This window comes from Ranitomeya variabilis, chromosome 2 (genome assembly GCF_051348905.1).
Source record: "Ranitomeya variabilis isolate aRanVar5 chromosome 2, aRanVar5.hap1, whole genome shotgun sequence".
Lineage (NCBI taxonomy): Eukaryota > Metazoa > Chordata > Amphibia > Anura > Dendrobatidae > Ranitomeya > Ranitomeya variabilis.
Window position 1 is genome coordinate 802525965 of NC_135233.1, and position 19901 is coordinate 802545865.

Genomic DNA, 19901 nt, shown 5'->3' on the forward strand with positions numbered 1-19901 from the left:
CTTGCTACCCCTATAGAGAAAGTAAGACCTCACTTGCCTCAGAGAAATGACCCCAAAGATATAGGAAGCCCCCAACAAATAATAATGGTGAGGTAAGGGGAAAATACAAAACGTAGAAATGAAAACAGATTCAGCAAATGAGGCCCACTAATACTAGATAGCAGAAGACAGGCAGGGAACTGTGCGGTCAGTAAAAAACCCTATACAAAATATCCACGCTGAGAATTCAAGAACCCCCACACCAACTAACGGTGTGAGGGGAGAAACTCAGCCCCGTAGAGCTACCAGCAAGCAAGGAAATCACATATTAGCAAGCTGGACAAGGACAAATAAATAACCAAGGAACATATTGAACACTGATGAGCAAAAAATAACCAAACAGAAAACTTAGCTTCTCTAGAAGAGACTGATAGCGAAGGACTTCAGGAGAGATCAAAATAGCACTGAATACATCGACAGCAGGCAACAACTGATAGTCCAGGTGAGCTAAATAAGAAACCAGCTAACAGATAACGAGACAGCTGATCCAGCCTAAGACCTGCAGAATGACACAAAGAGCCACGAGAGGGAGCCCAAAGACAGCACTCACACAGTACCACTTGTGACCACAAGAGGGAGCCCAAAAACAGAGTTCACAACACCCGCCCCCCACCACATTACCACAGATAATCCCGCCCCCCCACATTACCACAGATAATCCCACCCACCACCACATTACCACACATAATCCCGCCCCCCACCACATTACTACAGATAATCCCGCCCCCGCACCACATCACCACACATAATCCCGCCCGCCCACCACATCACCACACATAATCCTGCCCACCCACCACATCACCACACATAATCCCGCCCCCACCACCACACATAATCCCGCCCCCACCACCACACATAATCCCACCCCCACCACATCACCACACATAATCCTGCCCCCCACATTACTACACATAATCCCGCCCCCACCACATAATCCCGCCCCCACCACATAATCCTGCCCCCCCACCCCATCACCACACATAATCCCGCCCCCCACATCACCACACATAATCCCGCCCCCCCACCCCATCACCACACATAATCCCGCCCCCACATCACCACACATAATCCCGCCCCCTCACCACATCACCACACATAATCCCACCCCCCACCACACATAATCCCGCCCCCCACCACCACACATAATCCCGCCCCCCACCACATCACCACACATAATCCTGCCCCCCCACATTATCCTGGCCCCCCACCCCATCACCACACATAATCCCGCCCCCACATTTCCACATAATCCCGCCCCCACATCACCACACATAATCCCGCACCCCAACACATCACCACACATAATCCCGCCCTCCCACCACACATAATCCCACCCCCCACCCCATTAACACACATAATCCCACCCCCCCACCCCATTAACACACATAATCCCATCCCCCCACCCCATTAACACACATAATCCCACCCCCCCCCATTAACACACATAATCCCATCCCCCCACATCACCACATAATCCCGCCCCCCACCACATAACCACACATAATCCTGCCCCCCACCACATCACCACATAATCCCGCCCCCACATCACCACACATAATCCCGCCCCCCCACCACATCACCACACATAATCCCGCCCCCCACCACCACACATAATCCCGCCCCCCCACCACATCACCACACATAATCCTGCCCCCCCACATTACTACACATAATCCCGCCCCCACCACATCACCACATAATCCTGGCCCCCCACCACATCACCACACATAATCCCATCCCCCCACCCCATCACCACACATAATCCCGCCCCCCACCACACATAATCCTGCCCCCACCACATCACCACACATAATCCCGCCCCCCCACATTACTACGCATAATCCCGCCCCCACCACAACACCACACACAATCCTGCCCCCCACCACATCACCACATAATCCCGCCCCCCACCACATCACCACATAATCCTGCCCCCCACATTACCACATAATCCCGCCCCCCACCACATCACCACACATAATCCCGCCCCTCACCACATCACCACACATAATCCCGCCCCCCCACCACCACACATAATCCCGCCCCCCCACCACATCACCACACATAATCCTGCCCCCCCACCACATCACCACACATAATCCTGCCGCCCACCACATCACCACACATAATCCTGGCCCCCCACATCACCACACATAATCCCGCCCCCCCACCCCATTACCACACATAATCCTGACCCCCACCACATCACCACAAATAATCCCGCCCCCCACCCCATTACCACTTATAATCCCGCCCTCCCACATCACCACAAATAATCCCACCCCATTACCACTTATAATCCTGCCCTCCCACCACATCACCACACATAATCCCGCCCCAACACATCACCACACTATTGTTATTAAGTTCATTTTAAGTTAATTTACCACCTGCGTAAGCGCTATTGAATGTTGTCATTATTTACTTTAATCACCAGCAGCGTTAATTAGATAAGCGCAATGAGCGTGCCGAGCGTTAGCTGGCTGGAAACATATAGTCTCTATATAAAGACCAACATAGATATTACCACCATATGGTCAGTGGTAAATACCAGCCCTACAGAACATATAAGAGATGACTGCACAGTTACAGATGGTGACTTACCGCTGATGTCCTTTCTGATGGAATCGTTCACTTTTCCATCTGGCCCAGGCCGACATGACAACTTTTTCCAGCAACGACTCACCTGCAGAGAATACAACAAAGACACATTTAACTTCTCACATTCCAGCCCCATCACTATCTATTCCCAACCTGCACAAACTCCTCATCCTGCTGATACCCCAATACTGAGCTGCTGCTGCCGTATGTGTCCCTATTACTGCCCCTGATACCCCAATACTGAGACGCTGCTGCCGTATGTGTCCATATTACTGCCCCTGATACCCCAATACTAAGCCACTGCTGCCATATGTGTCCCTATTACTGCACCTGATACCCCAATACTGAGACGCTGCCGCCGTATGTGTCCCTATTACTGCACCTGATACCCCAATACTGAGCAGCTGGCACCGTATGTGTCCGTATTACTGCACCTGATACCCCAATACTGAGCCGCTGGTGCAGTATGTGGCCCTATTACTGCACCTGCTGTGTGATTCTCTGTGCCCTCTAAATTGTAAAGCACCACTCTATAATATAGTAATGCTGGGTGCAAGTGCCCTAGAAAACAGAGCCCACATTTTGCCCCTAGAAAGTAATATTGCCCCGTGTGCCCCTTTAATAGTCACAGTAACCTGAGTTCTCCTATAACAATAAGTGACCACTTTGCATTTAATAATGTCCCTAGTCTCCCCCCGGTACAGCTCCCCTATACACAGTATGATGCTCTCTTATACACAGTATAATGCCGCCTCTCTGTATAGTAGCACCCACACAGTATATTGACCCCTTAGTAGCCTCCAAACTGTTTGATTGCTCCAGCACAGTATGATGGCCCCCTTCACTATAATCCCCACACTGTACGATGGCCTCCATATAGTTTAATGCACCAGATAGTCCTCAACATAGTATAATGCACTCCCCATAGGCAGACTCTATAGCACAAGGCAGCACCCCATAGGCAGACCCTGTAGCATAAGGCAGCACCCCATAGGAAGATCCTGTAGTATAAGGCAGCACCCCCATGGGCAGATCCTGTAGTATAAGGCAGCACCACATAGGCAGACCCTGTATTATAAGGCAGCACCTCATAGGCAGATCCTGTAGTATAAGGCAGCACCCCCATAGGCAGATCCTGTAGTATAAGGCAGCACCACATAGGCAGACCCTGTAGTATAAGACAGTACCCCTATAGGCAGACCCTGTAAGTATAAGACAGTACACCTATAGGCAGAACCTGTAAGTATAAGACAGTACCCCCATAGGCAGACCCTGTAAGTATAAGACAGTACCCCCATAGGCAGACCCTGTAAGTATAAGACAGTACCCCTATAGGCAGACCCTGTAAGTATAAGACAGTACCCCCATAGGCAGACCCTGTAAGTATAAGACAGGACCCCCATAGGCAGACCCTGTAAGTATAAGACAGTACCCCCATAGGCAGACCCTGTAGTATACGGCAGCCCCCATAAGAAAAAAAAACAATACTCACCTCTCTTCCGCCTTGTTCCAGCGGTGTTCCAAGCTCTCGCTCATCTTCTGACAGCGGGTGCAGGGTGGTGACGTCACCGCGCCCAATGTCAGGGTTGGCGTCGGTGACGTCAGACGCCGACAGAGGGGTAATGGGAGAAGGAGCGCTGTGCGCTCCTTCCCTCATCAATGCGGTCAGCTGTATCGGCTAAATGCTGATACAGCTGACCTTGCGGTGATGGGTGGGGGGCCCACTGGTGGAACCGGGGCCCCCAAGCCTGCTCAGGGGCCCCATTGCGCCCGGGCAGCAGAGCAAGGAGACTGATTTTTCCTGCTCCGCTGCAGAATGTAACTGTATCTGCTTGCGCGCTCGCCGATACAGTTACAGTAGCGTAGCTCCGGGCGGGCCCCCTCTGAGCACCGGGCCCAGGGCACGCGCAACCTCTGCCCCCGGTAGCTACGCTACTGTGTATACTTTTTTGATAAGGGAAATAGCGATGCCCAGTTGTCAGTTAGGTCTAGGCCACACCTTTTGAAGAGCTACATAAAGATTTTAACCATTGAGAGGCAGCTGAAGTTTTTCAAGCTATTAACCTGCAGTTATGGGGTTAATTTGTAGGATAATAATGTTCTAAAGCTACGCAGCTGACAGTCTGACTACCAAGTGAAAATTAAATTTATTCCTCCGGCCTTTAACCATAGAGGTGCGGTTCGAGTCACTGCTCAGTACATAGTGCACGGCGGCTGTAACCATGCACCGGCACTGACGAACAACCGGCTCAGCAGTGCATCAGTGCAGAGCCAGCATGGTTACAGCCACCGCTCACTATGTACTGAGCAAAGACTGAAGCTGCTGCACCCGCAACTCTATGACTAAAAGCTAGAAGCCGCCAGGAGGACTAAAGTTAATTTCCTCCTGGTAGTCGGACTGTTAAGAGTGGCGGCCGTGGAGCTTTAGAATGGTATTATCCGACAGATTAACACCATATCTGAAGGTTAATAACATTTTTTGACATGACAGGTTCCCTTTACTGGAACTGTCCACTACTGGGACAACCCTTCCCAATCCCTATGTTTCCACCATAGTAAAATAATAACACTTATAGTCACCTCTGGTGCCAGCGCCATTCCAGCGGTGTCAGCACTGGCTCTCCCGAGGTTCATGTAACATTGTTATGTCACAAGATCCATGCAGCCTATCAGTGATGGCTTCACTTTTCCCTCCTGTGAACAAATATCAGACATCCGGAGGAAGCGAGCGCTGCAGCGCTTTCATCATCTCTGACTGTCAATTAAGTACGAAGGAGAGGAGAGTGAATCCAGCACAGGCAGTGTTAAGTGTAGACTTTTCCTTCATTGTTCCACTGGTTTTGGCTTACAAATACTGATGTAAAATACTGGCCAAATACTGAACGTGTGAACATGGCCTAAGTGTTATTATTTTACTGGGTGGAAAATATAGGGAATTGGAAGGGGTTGGCCGACTAGTGGGCAACCCCTTCAAGGCCAGACAGCAGCTACTCTTGCCTTAATTCATAAATATTAGAGTTGTTCATGCAGGGCTTGATGAGCGGGTGTGCTGGAGTCAGAGGTGCTGGATTCATTAAGAGGCACATGGCCAATCAGCTCTGGCTTTACTCTCTCCTCCTTCAGCTCTTTCACTTCCTCCAGATGCATGCATTTTGCTAGATGGCGGGGAGAGTGAAGCAAGTGTTGATTGGCCACAGGGATCACGGGACATTGTGATTGCCAGTGCGGACACCTCTAGAATGGCACCGGAGATGAATAAAAGTGTTAGTATAGTAGGGTCCACTTGGAGCCTGTCCTTGTGAGGACCGGAGTACTGCAGGGGCACAACAGGGAATAACCCTACCCCCTACTTTTGGATCACCAACTTCCAGCTCAGGAGACTGAGGAGCAAGCTGCTACGGCGATATGTTCGTCCTCATTTGTGAGACCAAACCAATTGTTATCTTTGAGCACTGGTTCACATGAGCACTTTTTTTGTGTTATTGTTTGCGTTTTTTGTTGGGTGTCCAGGTTTTAATTAATATATTAAAAGGTACTTTTTATTATTGGGATATCCTCCAAGTACTAGACATCCCCTTCCACTACTAGGACAACCCCTTCTTAAGCTAAATGTTCGGCCCCCTATTAGTTAAAACCAGACACACAGCATATAAATACACCCGAGTGTGAATTCAAGGTAGATCATGGAAAAGAAGCCGCAGGTCACCAGGCGACCGGAAGCAGACTTCTGAGTAAGAACGGCTCCAGCCCCTGAAGAATAAGCATCCACCTCCAAAAAGAACTGCTTGTTATTATCCCGACGATGCAGCACAAGAGCTGAGGAAAAGGCCTGTTTTAAAGACACAAAGGCATTCTCTACCTCTGGAGTCCATATCTTAGGATTGGCCCCCTTGCGAGTCAGGGGAGAAATAGGAGCAGACCGAAAAGAGAAATATGGAATAAACTGGCAGTAATAGTTTGTGAATCCAAGAAACCTATCCAAGAAAGTGGCGACCAGAGCCTCATTATTCCAGGCAAGTTCAGACAACAGGGTGTAGAAATGTACAGGGTACTGGCCCATTGAGAGGTTTTCTTTGGGTAGTCGTAGGAGAGATGCTGCTGAGGACGATTGGCCATATTCATCGAAGACCTTACAGAAGGCCTCTAGATAGTGCTGAAGGTTTGACACTAGAGGATCCCCTCTCTCCAATAGTGAGTTAAGCCACGGCAAAGCCTCGCCAGTGAGGTGGAACATAATGAAGGCCACCTTGGCCCAATCAGAGACGAACTGATGAGCCAAGTTGCACTGATTAATGAACCCCCCGACAGAGCAGGGTCACCGCCATAGCATGGAGGAGCAGACAGACGGGGTCTGAAGACAGGTACATCGCTGTTGCAGCTTGGGTAGATGCAGATGCGGTCGGAGTTGTCAGTGTGTCTAGACGGGTGTTAACTGTCCACAGATAGGATACAATCTTGTCCTGTTGATCTTTTTGGTGGGAGACCTCCAGGTACAAGTCAGAGATGGAGAAAGCTTGAGAGGCAGCATATTTTATAGCCTATGCAAACTGTAACGGACTGTGTGGTGGAACCACTGTGAAGTGATCCGAGTTTAGCCTGGAGGGGCGTGACTAGGTGCCCGGCAGTGGTGATACCGCGATCTGAGGAGGGACAATGGCGACGGAACCAGGTGGTACACCAGGACTGACCTCAGGTTGATGACAGCTGACTTCCAAGGGACAGGAGGCAGGAACGGTAGATTTAGAAAGTACTGGCTAGCACGGCTGGTATAGTGACTGGCACGATGACACACAGGCAGGCAGGTACTGATGGGCATGACTTGTATCCTGTCAGGTGGGTGCTGGCTGGCACGGCTAATATACAGACAGGAAAGAGGACACGACTGATAGACAGGCAGTCACGGCTGACAGGTAGGCGAGCACGACTGATAGGCAGACACGCTTGCATGGCTGAAAGACAGGCATGCAGACGGGCTGACATACAGGACAGGCATACTGAGAAATGAGCACTGGGACCTGAAAACTAACAAACGTGTTAGAAACAAACTATAACGTTGCACAAACACTTCCATACAGCACTGCATGCTGTGCGTGTACCCCGGACATCAGTAGCAGGAGAGGAAGGAGGAAGTGCGGGATCTGGGCGGTGAGTAAGTCAGCTTCTCTGCCAGGGAATGGAGGCAGACGTCAAAGACGCTGGTGCTACATCCAGCACATCCATCTTTGTCCTCTCCCCCATATCACATCATCGTCCTCTCCTCCACATCCATCATTGTTCTCTCCATCACATCCCATCATTGCTCTCTCCCACACATCCCATCATTGACCTCTCCCACACATCCCTCTCATTGTCCTCTCCCACACCCCCATCCCTCTCATTGGTCTCTGCCCAGTGCATTGAAGAAAAAAAAACAACTTTCCATCCGTTTCCCTGGGGCCCAGAGGTATCGCTGCTTCTTTCTTCATCGCCGGCATCTTTCTTGTTGATGTAGGTGCGCGCTGCATGCTGACGTCATCAAGCCGCACATGCCTGTGTCAGAGAGAAAGCGCCGAGCAGGAAGCAGGGATTGCTCTCTGCCCACCGCATATTATAAGGGCAATCGGGCCATTGTCTGCCCAGAGCCTCGGGCTCCGAGCAACAGGTCAGATTGCCTTCAGTATTACCACTTCAAGGGCCCTCCTCCACCTCAGGGCCCCGGAGCAGCTGCATCGGCTATATGTCCGCCCCTGTATATGTAGCCCTGCACGAGATATAAATAAATATATATATATCTGGCAAAAATTAAGAGACCACTGCACAGCTTTATAAAAATCAGCTTCTCTACATGTATAACAGCCATTCCAGTGTCAGTTGAATTCCAACCAGAGTACCCCTCATTCTACTTAATGTGCTTCTGATTAGGTGATCACCTGAACCAAATCTTGTTTAACGAAAGCCCAGGCTGTAGAAAGCCGCCGCTTTCCCCCCACGCGGCGTTAAGTGAAGGCTGTCATGACAGGGGTTTGGAGAGGGAGGTGAGATAACTCGGAAGGGGTGGGTTTATGTAAATGGTGGGGGGTTAATAGGGCTAGTTGGGGGTGGAGTTGAGCAGTTTCCCGCTCAGAACCGCAGCGAATTGTCCCCTCGCTGCATACTTACAATGGGATAGGTAGCTCAGGTGCTGGAAGCCCTCCGGCAGGCGGCGGAGATGCAGCCGCCTGGTTGGCTGGAGAATCAGGTGGCTTCCATTCTTGGAGGCAGTGGCGGGGCGGTGTCGGGGGATTCCAGAGGAGCGTGGCCGTCCCGACGGGTACGTCCCCCGGAGCGGCTGTCTCCAGACGTGCCTCCCAGGTCTCAGCACCGATGCAGGAGCCCCTCCGGGGACCCCCCGGGCCAGGTGCCTGCCTGCAAGCGTCACAGCAGGCCCCAGTCTGGGAGGAATCCGCAGTCCGGGCTGAGGCCTATGGTGATGGGCGGGCCTTCTCCTCCTGTGCTGGGGGCGGAGCCTACACGCACCAGTTCTGCAGCAACTTCCGGGGATGTCATGGCAGGTCACCGGGGTGATGATCCTGGCAGGTGGGAGACGGCGTGGGATGCCCCAATAGATGCAGCGGCAGGTAGCGCCTTGCTGGACTTGGGGCTGCCGGACCTGCCCGCAACTTGCGGTTCGCTATCATTGCAGCCCAGGGGGGCAGGCGAGGACTCGCGGCATGTATCACCAGGAAGAGGAGCGGGCGGCGGGCCTGAGCTTAGAGGGGGCGTTTCCCCGGCTGGCTCACCCGACGGTTACAGATCCAACTTTTCGAGGGTCGTTGGGCCTGTCGCAGCGTCATCATCCGGATCTGCTGGGTTATTGGCAGACGGACCTTCGGCCCCGGAGGGTCCATCGGGAGGCGTGAGGTCGGTGGTCAGCTGGATGGACTCACGATCGGTGGCTGGGGGGATCACAGCTCCTTCGCAGCCTGGTGAGTATAGCTCTATGTTATGTCCGTCTCCGTTGTTTCCTTTATCTCAGTCAGTGGGGGTCGTTCAGGTGGGGGGCCGTTGGTAGCGAGTCAGGGTGCCGCGGCTTTAGCTGATTTAGAAGGCGCTGGTGTTCGGGAGCTGTTGAGTAATGTGAGAGATTTGATTACGCGTTTGGATGGAGACAGGTTGATGCAGGGTCAATTAGCTTCTTGGGTAGGCCTCAAGGTATTGGTCTCGTGTTTCCGGGATGGGGTTTTGTCGCGTCTAGCGGTGGATCTCAGCCGGTGTCAGTGCAGATGGAAAAAGAAAAGGAATGTATGATCCATTTGGATGACAGGGCGCATGGAGAGGTTTACGTTTGCTTTGAGGGCCCGCATGGGGTTCATCTTAAGAAAGAAGTGAGGGAGAAGATTTGGAAGGATGAATATGTCGAATTTTTTTTTTACTTTTTCCATTGGAAAATTTTATTTAGATAAGGGAAAAAAGGATGAGAGTAAAAAGGAGGAAGAGGAGAAGCGTAGGTGGCGCCTTATTCCGCAGACGTTTGTTAATTGGCTGCAGGCGTTCACCATCCTGGCAAGCGTCGTGAATGAGAAAGCTCCTGAAAATTGAACTGGCCTATTTTGCTACATGGATTCGATTGGGGAGGCGCACAGAGTGTATGGGGGCCAGACGTGGCTACGATACGAGCAGTTTAGGCAGAGGAAAGCGATCTGTCCAGCGATCCGCTGGGATCAAAAGGATATTGGTTTATGGCTGCGGGTCATGGCACCAACGAGGTTGGGCCATCCTTTTCTGGGGGGGGGGGCAGGGGGCACCGGCCAGTCTACCTCCCAGGGGAATGCTTCAGGGGCCGGGGGTCAGTCGGGAGTCCAGAAACACGGCTCATGCTGGCAATTCAATGAGGGCCAGTGTAAATTTGGATCCACATGCAAGTTCAAGCACGTGTGCTCGTACTGCAATGGTTCATCTCACGGTGCCGCGAGATGTTTCAAAAAGAATATGACAAAGCCCGAATCTGGTAATTCAAAAGGGGGTGACGCCAGTGAAGCTGGACGCGATGCCCCCTTATCTAAATAGGTATCCGGACACGAATGGGGCTGAGCTTTTATGGTCAAGGTTTCAGGACGGTTTTAGGATCCCAGTTCCTCCTTTTGAGATTCCGAAGTCTTTTAAAAATCTCAGGTCTGCCGAGGAATACGCCGCTATTGTTACGGAGAAATTGTCTAAGGAAGTTGCGTTGTGCAGGATGTCCGGACCTTTTCTGGACCCCCCATAGCTGATTTGGTGGTCTCGCCTTTGGGTGTTGTACCTAAGAAAGAACCGAACAAGTTTAGGCTCATTCACCATTTGTCGTATCCTCGTGGCAGGTTGGTAAATGATGGGATTGATGCCGAACTCAGCTCAGTTGTGTGCACGTCTTTTGATGAAGCCGCTCATTGGGAACCTCGTTGTGGTAGGGGAGCCCTTTTGGCAAAAAACGATATTGAATCCGTTTTCGTTTACTACCAGTTCACCCTGAGAGTTCGAGCTTGTTGGGATGTTTTTGGAACGGTGTTTTTTTCGTGGATAGATGTTTGCCAGTGGGCTGTTCCTTGTCTTGTTCATATTTCGAGGCGCTTAGTTCTTTCATTGAGTGGGTGGTTCGGGACACGTCGGGTTTTGAGTAATTAATTCATTACATGATTTTTTGTGTATTGGACCTACAGACTCCAGATGCTGTGAGTTAATTTTGCGGACGGTTTGTTGGGTGGCGGAGCATTTTGGCGTGCCTTTGGCTCCGGGTAAGACTGAGGGGCCTTGTACGTGCCTCTCTTTCTTAGGCATTGTAATTGACATGGTGAAATGGGAATTTAGGTTACCGGAGGAGAAAGTTGTCGCTTTGCGGGGGGAGGTCACGAGGGCGAGGCGGGTGAAGAAGTTGCAGTTCAATCGCTTCTTGGTAAATTGAATTTTGCTTGCCGGATCATCCCGATCGGGAGGGGTTTTTCCCGTAGGGTGGCCACCGCCACGAGCGGGGTCCGGGCACCTCATCATTTTGTGCGCTTGTCGGGCAAGCACAGGGTGGATCTGGAGGTTTGGGATCTGTTTTTAGCGGACTACAATGATCGATCTTTGCTCATGAATGATGTCGTGGCAATGCTGATTTTGATCTGTTTACGGATGCTTCTGGTGACATAGGTTTTGGGGCCTGTTTCAGAGGACAGTGGTGCGCTATGAGGTGGCCTGTTGATTGGTTTACGAATGGATGGGTCAAAAATGTAACTTGGCTAGAGATTTTTCCCATCTTAGTGGCGGTGCAGTTATGGAAGGCTGAGTTTCAAAACAGGAGAGTCCGTTTCAATTGCGATAATATGGGAGTGGTTTGCGTGATCAATAGCCTATCGGCGTCATCACCCCCTGTGATACGGGTCCTGCGCCAGCTGGTTTTGTCTTGCTTGTCAATAAATTCTCATGTAACCGCCTCTCATGTGCCTGGAGTTCAGAATTCCATTGCTGATTCGTTGTCTCGTTTGCAGTGGGAGCATTTTCGTTTGCTGGTTCCGGAAGCGGAGGAACTGGGTTTGGAATGCCCACCGGAACTCTGGAGCGTGGTCTCAGGGTGGCAGAACACTTGATAAGGGCTTCCTTGGCCCACAGCACTTGGGCCGCTTATCAGTTGGTATGGGGTTATGGGAAAGGTAGTTGGAGTCCTGTAGGATTAGCGGTTCCGCGGAGGATCAGGTGGGAGCTTTATTATTTATTGCTGTGGCTGAGTAGTGCCACTAAGGCAGGGCGGATTAGTGCGGGGTTGGCTTTCGGGACAGAGAGATTTAACTAAAGTGTTTTTGGTTCGGTAGGCATTGGTTCGGACGACGGATTGGTTCAAATGTTAGAACAAATGGGGGAGCGGTTGTCAGAAATCTGCGCTTCTGATTTTGAAGTCGCACTTTTTCGGTTGGCTTTTTCTTTGGCTTTCTTTGGGGTTTTAACCCCTTCATGACCTTGGGATTTTCCGTTTTTCCGTGTTCGTTTTTCACTCCCCTCCTTCCCAGGGCCATAACTTTTTTATTTTTCTGTCAATTTGGCAATGTGAGGGCTTATTTTTTGTGGGACGAGTTGTACTTTTGAACGACATCATTGGTTTTAGCATGTCGTGTACTAGAAAACGGGAAAAAAATTCCAAGTGCAGTGAAATTGCAAAAAAAGTGCAATCTCACACTTGTTTTTTGTTTGGCTTTTTTGCTAGGTTCACTAAAATGCTAAAACTGACCTACCATTATGATTCTCCAGGTCATTACGAGTTCATAGACACCTAACATGACTAGGTTATTTTTTACCTAAGTGGTGAAAAAAAATTCCAAACTTTGCTAAAAAAAAAAATTGCGCCATTTTCCGATACTCGTAGCGTCTCCATTTTTCATGATCTGGGGTCGGTTGAGGGCTTATTTTTTGCATGCCGAGCTGATGTTTTTAATGATTGCATTTTGGTGCAGATACGCTCTTTTGATCGCCCGTTATTGCATTTTAATGCAATGTCGCGGCGACCAAAAAAAGTAATTCTGGCATTTCTAATTTTTTTCTCGCTACGCCGTTTAGCGATCAGGTTAATGCTGTTTTTTTATTGATAGATTGGGCGATTCTGAACGCGGCGATACCAAATATGTGTAGGTGTGATTTTTTTTTAATTGATTTATTTTGATTGGGATGAAAGGGGGGTGATTTAAACTTTTATATTTTTTTTATTTTTTTCACATTTTTTTAAACTTTTTTTCTTTACTTTTGCCATGCTTCAATAGCCTCCATGGGAGGCTAGAAGCAGGCACAGCACGATCGGCTCTGCTACATAGCAGCGATCTGCTGTTCGCTGCTATGTAGCAGAAAATCAGGTGTGCTGTGAGCGCCGACCACAGGGTGGCGCTCACAGCTGCCGGGGATCAGTAACCATAGAGGTCTCAAGGACCTCTATGGTTACTATTCTGAAGCATCGCCGACCTCCGATCATGTGACGGGGGTCGGCGATGCCATCATTTCAGGCCGCCCGGATGCGGTAGTTAAATGCCGCTGTCTGCGTTTGACAGCGGCATTTGACTAGTTAATAGGCGCGGGCGGATCGCGATTCTGCCCGCGCTTATTACGGGCACATGTCAGCTGTTCAAAACAGCTGACATGTCCTGGCTTTGATGCGGGCTCACCGCCGGAGACTGCATCAAAGCGGGGCTTCTGACCTCTGACGTACTATCCCGTCCGAGGTCAGAAAGGGGTTAAGGATCGGAGAACTTGTGGCTCCGAGCCGGTGCAGGCAAGGAGGTTTGCTGGCCAAAGATGTGCAGCTCGCTAACGGTCAGCTAGAATTTTGGATTCGGTGGTCTAAAACTGACCAGCTGGGTAAGGACAGACAAGTGTTGTTGGGTGCAGTGGCAGATTCTTTGATATGCCCTGTCCGTTGTTTTTGTGGGTATGTTAATTTTCAGCCAGAAAGGATAGGTCCTTTGTTGTTTCAAGTTTCAGTTTGTAGCGGTTTTTCGGCAAGGCTTGGCACTGCTGGGTTTAGATGGGTCTCGGTTCGCATCTCATTCATTTCGGATCGGGACGGCGACCGAAGTGGCCTTGAGTGGTTTGGCTCCTAAAGTGGTGCAGAGAATTGGGAGGTGGGATTCTATGCGCTATAGGAGCTACATTATGCCTTAAGGGGTATGTTTTTTACCGGTGGTACAGTGTGTTTTGTTGTTACAGTGTACGTTGTTAAGTTTTCTCTTTTTGTTGTAGGTGCCAAACCCCTCTTAGTCTGCATCTTGGGCCATTCCTATGTCCATTGGGGCGCTCGGCGGGCGGATATGCGGCATGACGGACGGCAGCTTGGTTTCCATCGGGACATGGCGACTGTCTGCTGGTTGGGTTTCAGGGACATGGAATGGAACAGGGTCACCCAAGAGGTTCACAACAGTGCTCGGCTTGATAAGCCTCCAGATATTTCGGTGCTTCATGTTGGAGGTAACGACTTGGGAGTTCGCCCTTTCTGAGAATTGGTGAGGGACATAAAACATGACTTGTTATTATTGTGGTTGTCGTTTAGTGGCATGACGGTGGTTTGGTCGGACATTGTGCTGCGCAGATGTTGGTGCTATGCAAGATCGATAGACAGGATTAATAAGGCTCGTATAAAACTTTATTGGGCGGTGTCTGGTTTTGTCAGCAGAATGGTGGTGTGGCTGTTCGGCACTTTGAACTAGAGGAAGGGGGGTGAAGAGTTTCTGTTGGGAGATGGCGTATATTTGAATGCTGTGGGCATTGATTTACAACAGGGTATCGAGAGGGCCATGGCAGTTTGGTGTGGTGGGGTCTCGGGTTTTTGAGGTGGTCAAAAGCCCCTCGCTGTGGCAGTTGGGAGGGGTCCTTTAAGTTGGTGCTAAATTGCTATGGGGGGGTCCGTGGGTATATGGACTCCTCAGTTGGTGTTATGTTTTGGTTCTTTGGTCTGGTGATTTTGGGGGGGATTTTGAATAGTGTTGGCCTGATCCTATGGGGTTGAGTGGATAATGGCACCCTTCGGGGTTATTTGGTGTTCCCGAGCCAGGGGGGTAGTGGCTGGGAGTAAGTTATGGTCGGTTTGTCCACTGCATTACGGTATGTTTATTCACCAGATTTCAAGCTTCAAGGACCCATCCCCGGTTATTTATTTATGGTTATTTATGTAATGTTAAATATTGTTTGTTATAATAAAAGGCTGCTGTGGCCAATTTAATCCAACATTGGCTTTGGTGTCTTTTGTGGGTCAAGAAGAGGACCCTTGAGTTCAGGGGGAAGGTGGGCAAAGCAAAGTCACCCACCTAACATCGACAATACCAATGTCAAGCCCAGGCCGTAGCAAGCCGCCCCTCCCCCCCATGAGGCGTTAAGTGAAGGCCGTCATGACAGGGGTTTGGAGAGGGGGATGAGATAACTCGGAAGGGGTGGGTTTATGTAAATGGTGGGGGGTTTATAGGGCTAGGTGGGGGTGTAGTTGAGCAGTTTCCCGCTCAGAACCGCAGTGAATTGTCCCACCTGCCTGCCCCTTGTGTACTTGTTTTCTGGGTGTGGGTTTAGTTTTATGTTGGGTCATGGTGGCTAGCGGTTGGGAGGGGTCCTTGAAGTTGGTGCTAAATTGCTATGGGGGTCCTTGGGTATATGGACTCCTCAGTTGGTGTTATGTTTTGGTTCTTTGGTCTGGTGATTTTGGGGGGATTTTGCCTAGTGTTGGCCTGATCCTATGGGGTTGAGTGGACAATGGCACCCTTCGGGGTTATTTGGTGCTCCCGAGCCAGGGGGGTAGCGGCTGGGAGTAAGTTATGGTCGGCTTGTCCACTGCATTACGGTTTGTTTATTCACCAGATTTCAAGCTTCAAGGACCCATCCCCGGTTATTTATTTATGATTATTTATGTAATGTTAAATATTGTTTGTTATAATAAAAGGCTGCTGTTTCCAGTTTTATCCAACATTGGCTTTGGTGTATTTTGTGGGTCAAGAAGGGGACCCTTGAGTTCAGGGGGAAGGTGGGCAAAGCAAAGTCACCCACCTAACATCAACAATACCAATGTCAGGAAAGTATAAAAAACACTGTTATGGTTTTCACAATCCTCTTGCAATAGGACAAGCTGGATGGCAAAACAAGTGCTAGTAATATCCCAAAAGTAATAGGAATGAAAAAATAACTTTTAACCATGCCAAATGAGTTGAAAAGTCTTGAGTGAGGAAAAGAAGGGCTCAATTCTGGCTTTACTAGCAGAAGGACACAGAGGGTCATGTTGCCTCCAACCTTAAAATTTCTAAGACGGCAGTCCATTACAACAAGGTCAAGCAGCAGATATTGGGGACAACAAAGCTACAGACCGGCAGAGGGTGAAAACGACTCTCCACTGACCGGGATGACCGTCGTCTTATTCAAATGTCACTCAACAACTGCAGGTTAATCTTTGCGAAGGACGAATGAATCAAGCCACATACAAGGTTACCTGGAAAAACAGTTGATTCTTTCTGCTCAGGCCATGTTCCCCAACTCCGACTGTTTTTTCCAGCAGGACAATGTGCCATGCAACACAGCTAGGTCAATCAAGGTGTGGATTAAGGACCGACACATCAAATCCCTGTCATCAGGGGCGCACTAGGCCGGGGGCAGGGAGGCATATGCCCCCCGGGCCAGTCCCTGAGCAGCTATTTAGGGCCTCCTGACCACTTACTGCTTTAGAAGCACTGCACCTCTAAATTCTGCAGCTAGGACGCCGGCACTTCCTATCAGGCAGCGGTTGGTGAGGAGGATTCCCAGTCTCCTTCCCTTCCCTGGACCCCTGCAGCCAGGACATGTGCGGTGCTCGGTGCTGGCTCTGCCTCCTGCTGGGCTGCCATCGGGGCTTCTCTCCTCCTGCTGCACACAGCAGCCTCTGGACGGGAAATAATGGTAAGATGCAAAAAGCATCTAATAGTGTGTGGTAACAGGTGTCCATTTGTGCATTACTGTGTACTGTGGTGGGCTGGGTGAGGGCTATAATAAGGGTCTGCTGCTAACATGTATATGAGGTGATGAGTGTATGTTACCATCTACTATATAATTGTCTAAGGGCCACTTCCGTCTGTCCTTCTGTCTGTCACGGATATTCATTGGTCGCGGCCTCTGTGTCATGGAAATCCAAGTCGCTGATTGGTCGCGGCAAAACCACCACGACCAATCAGCGACAGGCACAGTCCGGTGGCAAAATGGCCGCTCCTTCCTCCCCGCAGTCAGTGCCCGCTCCATACTCCCCTCCAGTCAGCCCTCACACAGGGTTAATGGCAGCGTTAACGGACCACGTTATGCCGCGGTGTAACGCACTCCGTTAACGCAGCTATTAACCCTGTGTGACCAACTTTTTACTATTGATGCTGCCTATGCAGCATCAATAGTAAAAAGATCTAATGTTACAAATAATAAAAAAAAAGCTTATTCTCACCTTCCGACGTCGCACGGTGTCCTCGGCATTGCAAGCGTCAGGTTCCGGTGCCAAGGATGCTATGCGAGAAGGACCTGCCATGACGTCACGGTCATGTGACCGCGACGTCATCACAGGTAATGCGCTCATACCAACCCTGGGACCGGAAGCTGCCGCGTGCACCGCACACCGGCACCAGGACTTCAAGGGGCCTTCGGAAGGTATGTATATGTTTATTTTTTATTTTAAGTCTTTTTTAACCACGCATATACACTATGTTCCAAATTATTATGCAAATGACATTTTTCTCTGATTTTTCTAAATGGTTGGTGCAAATGACAGTCTAATAAAAGTAATCACTAATCACCCTTTAGATTATACATCAAATTTAATTGAATAAACCTCCCAATGATAACAGTATAATCTCCAAAATGAATAAAAACTTAAAATGCACTGTTCCAAATTATTAGGCACAGTAGAATTTCTAAACATTTGATATTTTTTAAAGAACTGAAAATGCTCATTTGTGGAATTTGCAGCATTAGGAGGTTACATTCACTGAACAAAAAAGCTATTTCACTCCAAAACGTCCTAACAGGCCAAGTTACATGTTAACATAGGACCCCTTCTTTGATATCACCTTCACAATTCTAGCATCCATTGAACTTGTGAGTTTTTGGAGAGTTTCTGCTTGTATTTCTTTGCATGAAGTCGGAATAGCTTCCCAGAGCTGCTGTTTTGATGTTAACTGCCTCCCACCCTCATAGATCTTTTGCTTGATGATACTCCAAAGGTTCTCTATAGGGTTGAGGTCAGGGGAAGATGGTGGCCACACCATGAGTTTATCTCCTTTTATGCCCATAGCAGCCAATGACTCAGAGGTATTCTTTGCAGCATAAGATGGTGCATTGTCATGCATGAAGATGTTTTTGCGCCTGAAGGCACATTTCTGCTTTTTATACCATGGAGGAAAGTTGTCAGTCAGAAACTCTATATACTTTGCAGAGGTCATTTTCACACCTTCAGGAACCTAAAGGGCCCTACCAGCTGTTTCTCCATGATTCCGGCCCAAAACATGACTCCACCTCCTTGCTGTTGTTGCAGCCTTGTTGGGACATGGGGGTCATCCACCAACCATCCACTACTCCATCCATTTGGACCATCCAGGGTTGCTCAACACTTATCAGTAAACAAGAATGTTTGGAAATTAGTCTTCATGTATGTGTGGGCCCAATGCAACCATTTCTGCTTGTGAACACTGTTTAAGGGTGGCCGAATAGTAGGTTTATGCACCACAGCAAGCCTTTGAAGGAGCCTACACCTTGAGGTTCGAGGGACTCTAGAGGCACCAGCAGCTTCAAATATCTGTTTGCTGCTTTGTAATGGCTTTTTAGCAGCTGCTCTCTTAATCCGATGAACTTGCCTGGCAGAAATCTTCCTCATTATGCCTTTATCAGCACAAACACATCTGTGCTCAGATACAGCCACAAATCTCTTAACAGTACAATGATCACGCTTAAGTTTTCGGGAAATTTCTAATGTTTTCATCCCTTCACCAAGGCATTGCACTATTTGATGCTTTTCAGCAGCAGAGAGATCCTTTTTCTTTCCCATGTTAGGGTACCGTCTCACAGTGGCACTTTGGTCGCTACGACGGCACGATCCGTGACTTTCCAGCGATATAGTTACGATCTCGCTGTGTCTGACACGCTACTGCGATCAGGGACCCCGCTGAGAATCGTACGTCGTATCAGATCGTTTGAAACTTTATTTCGTCGCTGGATCAACCGCTGACATCGCTGCATCGGCATGTGTGACGCCGATGCAGCGATGTCTTCACTGGTAACCAGGGTAAATATCGGGTTACTAAGCGCAGTGCCGCGCTTAGTAACCCGATGTTTACCCTGGTTACCCGGGGGCTTCGGCATCGTTGGTCGCTGGAGAGCTGTCTGTGTGACAGCTCTCCAGCAACCACACAAGGACTATCCAACGATCACGGCCAGGTCGTATCTCTGGTCGTGATCGTTGGAAAGTTGCTGAGTGTGACGGTACCCTTACTTGAAAACTGTGACCTGCTTCATAATGTGGAACATCATTTTTAAGTAGTTTTCCTTTAATTAGAATCACCTGGAAAACTAATTATCCCATGTGTTTAAGATTGATTGCAGTGATCCATTGTGCCCTGAGACACAATACCATCCACGAGTTTATTTGAAAAACAAAACAATTAAATCTTTTCACACTTAAATCCAATTTGCATAATAAGTTGGAACAGTATAGTGCCCACATTGCTATATACTACGTGGGCTATGTTACATACTGCGTGGGCTCTGTTATATACTACATCTCTGTGCTATATACTATGTAGCTGGGCAATATACAACGTGACTGT

At 49.4% G+C, this 19901-nt stretch overlaps 1 long non-coding RNA gene across 2 annotated transcripts in view; it reads right to left on the bottom strand.

Annotated features, from left to right (window-relative positions):
• Positions 1–8630: 8630 nt before the first annotated feature.
• Positions 8631–19901, bottom strand: part of LOC143807884 (uncharacterized) — a 37009-nt gene continuing 25738 nt past the window's right edge. Inside the window, exon 3 of one of the 2 annotated variants that reach the window (XR_013221824.1) lies at positions 8631–9723. This is a non-coding gene — a long non-coding RNA (uncharacterized LOC143807884). Of the gene's footprint in view, positions 9724–16968; positions 16985–19901 lie in introns of those variants that run through there. The other variant, XR_013221823.1, reaches the window with a different exon arrangement.